Raw genomic sequence first — 6,269 nt, forward strand, 5'->3', positions numbered from 1 at the left:
ATTTCGTAACCAGAACCTTCCCCATTTACCCCCACCTCTTGAATCTCGGGACGAGATTTCTTGTAGTGGAGGAGAATTGTGACGTCCGGATAATTAAGCTACAGTAATCTCCTGCTAATGATGCCATGTCACCATCATTACTGTTGCTAAATCCCACATTGATTCAAACCAATTCAAAATTCAAATTTAAAATAAAGTTAAGCAATAAAAGTTTTCAGATGTCAAAACTAAAATGTTCAAATGGTGGAAATGGATCATTTGTTAATATTGGTGGTGAAAACCAACATTTTTATATAGTATTTAAATGCACTAAAATAAATAAAACTGTGGCTAAACAATTATTAATGCTTTTTAAATAATACACAAATACAAACTATTTAATTAATGTGCCAAACTATTTACTGCAGTGGCCTATTTACTAATACTAGTTTAGGGGTTAACTTCACATTTTATAAAACTAACAATAATAATAATAAAGTAAAAAGAAAAGGAAAAGCACCCCATGTTCCCCCTGGGCCTTAGCCCACCAGGCCAGCCCAACCCACCTCTACCCTGGCCTCCTCCTTCTTTTCTTCACCCGACCAAGTCGGACGTCGTCCCCGCCATGTCGCTACAATCGAGCGTGGGGGATAAGCTTGCTAGCTTCGCCCCCGCAAGATCTCCCCCCCCCCCTCTTCACCTCGCTCTTCCCGCCTGCTCTACCTCGCTTGCCGTAGCCGCCGCCGTCGCTAGGGATCCGTCACCCCGTGTAACCATTGTCCTCCCCGATGCTCGTCACCTGGACCGACCGCTCCGTCCTGCTCCCCTACGACGGAGAAAATTGACTATTTGCCACTTTCAATACGGAGCTTCGCACAAATGCCACTGTCAAGATTGACTTCGTAAAAATGCCACCCAGCTCATGTGTACTTTGATTAACATGCCATTCCACCCCTTTTACAGATTTCCCTTTTTCTTTTCCCATTTACCGGCACCGGAAAAGACTAAACTGCCCCTGATGTTATCTACACGTACTTGGCATCTAATTAGCGCATTTGAAAGACGAGAGCGTGCAGCCCGCCGAGAATAACGTGCTTGCCGTATCCACGTCTTCGTCAACCTCTGGACGCCAACCCCATCTCCTCGACGCCGCGTGACATTGATCTTCTCGCCGCCGCCGATTTCGTCCACCCTGCGTGCCGCCGATCTCCTCGGCGACGCTTTCATTGTGTCTGTGATTGTATTTTGTGGAAGGTAAACGTACACTCTCCTCTGACTGCAATTCCTTTTTCCTATCTTCACATACACTGTGATTAGATACACAAGCAGGTATACATACACTGTGATTAGATACATGTAATTGACAAATTGCAATGCAAGATTCAAGTAAAGGATTAGAGCAAACGTCACTTACAGGTTGCTTGCATCCCGTCTTCACAACATGTACACGCAGCCATCTCCTCCAGCCGGTGCTACAATCACGCCACTGGAGCTGTTGTTCAACGCTGCCCTCGTATGTCTTGGCTCTCGGGACAAGCTACGCCAACGCGCGAAGGGGAGGGCCAGCACCGGCAGCGAGCTGTGGTGGCTCGCGCAGGCACCTGCCAGGCTGCACCGGCACGTGCAGACGTGCACGAGCACCGGCGGCGGGCTGCAGTGTCTCGCGCAAGCATCGGCAAGGCGAGGGTGGGCTGCGCCGGCGTGGTAGGCGTGGGCGAGTACCTGCGGCGATCTGCGGATGCGCACACAGGCGTGTTCAAGGCAAGCTGCGGTGGCGCGCGCAGGTGTGGACGAGCAACGGCTGCGACCTGTGGTTGCTCGGGCCAAGCAGACACGACGAGCTAGCCCACAAACGCATCGGATAAGGTTGAAATGTCCAAGGGCACTTTGGTCCATTCAAGTGCCAGAAAATGGAAAAGAAAAGAAAAGCAATGGGAAAACAAAAAATGGCATGTTAATCAAAGTACACATGAGCTGGGTGGCATTTTTACGAAGTCAATCTTAACAGTGGCATTTGTGCGAAGCCCCATATTGAAAGTGGCAAATAGTCAATTTTCTCCCTACGACGCCTGCACCAACCTGCACAAGCCAAACGCCTCGACATCGCCAGATCGGCCCCCTCATCCTCCCCTGCATCCGCCGGAGATCGTCGTTGATTCCAACGCCGTCACTGCATCTCGCGCCTCCCCGAGCCCTCCATGAGCTCTACTGTGAGCCCCCGGTCCTTCGTGACCTTCCCCTCTCCTTCCCGTGCCCTCTAACACCATCTGTCGCTAGCTACGCCCGTAGTCGCCATCGGTCATCGCCGCATCCGTCGTTTCCGGTCGCCCCGCTTGCGCTACTAACGAATAACGATGCGGCGCCTCGCGCTTGCTTGTTTGACGCTCGCGGCCGGCCTTTCTGGTCGCCGGAGCCACCGGAACCGAGGACGCCGCCGCGTCGGGTGGTCGCCGATCGCGCCCCCTACCCCGCGCCCCGCGCCTCCGGCTTCTTACTGCTGCTGTCTGCTGCCACTACAGCCGCCCACGTCCGGCCCCCTCGCCTTCACGCACTGCTGCCGCCATTGGCCCAATGCTTGCCACGGCCCGCCACTGCTAGTGCTGCCCGCCTCCGCCGGCCGCTCGCCCCGCCTGCTCCCGCCTCGGCCAGCCGGCGCCCCGCTTCCCTCACCCGCTCCACCCTTGGGTGTGCCTGCTTCCACTCGGCCATGCCGGCCCCATCTGCCCCTGCTCCCACGGCTCACCGGAGCCCCCTGCGCCATGGCCGGAGGCCACCACTATTAACTGCCGTCCTAATTTGCCAAAGCAACACTAATTGCCTGCTAACCCTCCCCTGGTGACACTGCTAATGGGACCCACGTCCTAATTAGCTATGGTTTAATTAGTATATTAGTTAAACTAACCTAATGAGCCGCTGACAGCCTCGGCCCACACACTATTTAAACTAAATAGATTAGTTTAAACCGTTGTTAAAATACACAGTCAATGACATGTGGGCCCCTAGTCAATTTGACCAGTCAATATTAACTGGATCAACTCAATCAACAGGCCCCAAATGTCAGCCTCTGTAGCCCTGCTGTGTACACTTTGTTGTGTGCACATAGCATGCTATTATTTTTTATTTAATAAGAAATTCTAGAAAATATTGAAAACCTTGAAAAAACATATAAAATAATCTGTAACCCAGATGAAAATAATTTATATATGAAAATTGCTTAGAAAAATCCAACAAAACCGAATATGCAATCCGTTCATCTATCACATGCCCCTAGAATGTTGAACATGGAACCGGACCCCTCTTTTCATTTTTCCAAAAAATGCCACACACCGGGAAATACCTCTGGATGTTCCCTCTTCGTCTGCAACGTGAGGTATTACATTAGATCACCTCTAACAATGCATATTGTCATGTCATCCTTAGAGATGCATCTGTTTGCTTTGTATTTACTGTTTCTTCCCCCTCTTCTCTCAGGTAGACCCCGAGACTGATGCTGCCCCTATGACCAACTACGTCACCGACGACCCTTCTTCCTTTGCAGCAAAGTTTCCAGGCAAGCAAACCACCCTTGATCATTCTGATATCGCCCATTCCATTCTTTCTCATGCTTGCATTAGATTTTGCTATTGTACTTGATTGCTCCTATTTTGATGCATAGCTTGTTGTTGTAACCTACTCTTCTACCTTACCTGCTTATCCTAAACTTCTTAGTACAGGTTGGTTAGTGATCCATCAGTTGCCGCTCACCCTGTCCCTGTTGCCCCCGCTTTATGACCGATGACTCGATCAACGTGATCAACGTCCAAAGCCCGACACATCACATCACACCCCCCCCCCTTAGTTGTGTGACTCTACAGAGTTACTATGAATGTCGAGGGTGATACCTTGTATAACACTTCTGCTTTAACTCTGTAGTGTAGCTAATCGGTTGTGGTCTTCGAGGGTGATTCCTCCTTCACCACTCCCGATAACGACTTTGTCGTGCAACCCCTCAAGTGTGGACCATCGAGGGTGATTCCTCCAAGTCCACCCTGACGGTTACATCGAGTGAGAATCCATTGAGGGTGATTCCTCAGGTTTCCCCTTAGTTGTTTTGAACGCACGGTTACTTTGACTTTGCCACAGAACCATGTTACTGAAGTCGGGTCGGCCCTGAGGGGTACCCGTGAGTTGATGTGTAGTCGGGTTGACCTAGAGGGTACCAGCGAGATTTCTACGTGGCACGACCGGGCATTCCAGGCCCTTGCTGTAAGTCGGCGAGATGGGGCGACGGGGTCACATGATCGTGAGTCCCTGCTCGTTACCACGCGCTCCCAATACACTAATGGATTTGGGTATTTGATCTGAGTTGGCCACTGGCCTATACGCCCTAACCACCATGCAGGACAAGATATGGGCAACCGGCAACATAGTATCAGTCGAAGCTCTGATGGAGCAGCGCGCGACTGGTTGTACTGGAACGCCTGCCCTTGTATAAGGGGGGCTAGGTGTGCTCATCGGCTGCCACACAACGTGTAGGAGTACAAAGGGCGATGGGCCCAAGACCCCTGCGCGCTTAGGATGTAGATCGGCGTGCTGGTCTCTCTGTTGAGCCTAGGTAGGGTTGTGACGTGTTGATCTTCCGAGGCTGGGTATGACCCAGGAAAGTGTGTCCGGCCAGAGATGATTGAGCGTGTTGGGTAATGTGGTGCCCTGCAGGGAAGTTAATCTATTCGAATAGTCGTGTCCACGGTAACAGGACGACTTGGAGTTGTATTCCGATTTTTACAACTAGAACTGGTTACTGAGATGTGGATGGATATGATGGCTTCGGGATTGCTTTCTCGTTGGGAGTCGAGAAAGGATCTCTGGGCATTAATGCTACAAAATGCTTGCTAATTATAAAATTATATTATGTACTCTTCTAAATGCTGCAAGATAGTGGCTTCAAGAAGATGCTAGTCTTCGATAAGCTAGGCTTTCCCTCTGTTCTGGCATTCTGCAGTTCGGCCCACAGATACTACCCATTGCATTGATATCGATGCATATGTAGTGTAGATCCTTGCTTGTGAATACTTTGGATGAGTACTCATGGTTGCTTTGCTACCCCTTTTACCCCTACTTTCTTCTTTTCGGATGTTGCGATCAGAAGGCGGATCCCAGGAGCCAGATGCCACTACCGATGACTACTACTACCCCAAGGGTGCCTACTACTACATGGAGACCATCGATGACCAGTAGTAGTTAGGAGGATCCAAGGCAGGAGGCCTTGCCTTTTCGATCGCTGTTGCTTTTGTGCTAGCCTTCTTAAGGCAAACTTGTTTAAATTATGTCTGTACACAGATATTGTTGCTTCCGCTGACTTGTTTGTATCGAGCTTATGTATTCAAGCCCTCGAGGCCCCTTGGCTTGTAATATAAGCTTGTATTATTTTAATTTGAGTCTAGAGTTGTGTTGTGATATCTTCCCGTGAGTTCCTGATCTTGATTGCGCACATTTGGGTGCATGATTAGTGTATGATTGAATCAGGGGCGTCACAGCAAGCATCTTGGAGTTGGAATGTACGCTTTCATGAGGTGATCAAAGCTTTTGGTTTTATACAAACTTACAGAGAAGCTTGTATTTACAAGAAAGTGAGTGGGAGCTTTGTAGCATTTCTAATATTATATGTGGATGACATATTGTTGATTGGAAATGATATAGAATTTCTAGAAATCATAAAAGGTTATTTGAACAAGAGTTTTTCAATGAAAGACCTTGGTGAAGTTGCTTGGCATTAAAATCTATAGAGATATATCAAGACGCCTAATAGGACTTTCACAAAGCACATACCTTGACAAGATTTTGAAGAAGTATAAATTGGGCCAATCAAAGAAGGGGTTCTTGCCTGTATTGCAAGGTGTGAATTGAGTCAGACTCAAAGCCCCACCACGGCATAAGAAAGAGAAAGGATGAAAATCATCCCCTATGCCTCAGCCATAGGCTCTATAATGTATGTCATGTTGTGTACCAGACCTGTTGTGTTCCTTGCCATAAGTCTGGCAGGGAGGTACCAAAGTAATCTAGGAGTGGATCACTGGACATGGTCAAGAATATCTAGTGAGTTTACTAGGGCTTCACCAAACACTGCCAGAACCAATCTAAGGAGAAAACGGAGTAGCGGGAGAGGTAGGGCTGCCGCCGGAGCGTGGGAATTTGTGTTTTCAACCCCTCCCTCTCCCCCACTATATATAGGAGTCAAGGGGGTGGGCTGGGTCACAGACCTAGCCCCTCCTTCGAGCCGAGGAGGGGCGTGAGCCTAGGGAGGTCTCCTC

General features: G+C 49.3%; 1 long non-coding RNA gene across 1 annotated transcript; it reads right to left on the reverse strand.

The window, feature by feature from the left end:
- Nucleotides 1-878: 878 nt before the first annotated feature.
- On the reverse strand, nt 879-1,801 carry LOC119359361. The gene is made up of 2 exons (XR_005172490.1): nt 1,394-1,801; nt 879-1,286 (listed from the first exon to the last, which is right to left on the reverse strand). It is a non-coding gene; the product is annotated as an uncharacterized LOC119359361 (long non-coding RNA).
- Nucleotides 1,802-6,269: the final 4,468 nt, after the last annotated feature.

This window comes from Triticum dicoccoides, chromosome 2A, assembly GCF_002162155.2.
Source record: "Triticum dicoccoides isolate Atlit2015 ecotype Zavitan chromosome 2A, WEW_v2.0, whole genome shotgun sequence".
NCBI lineage: Eukaryota > Viridiplantae > Streptophyta > Magnoliopsida > Poales > Poaceae > Triticum > Triticum dicoccoides.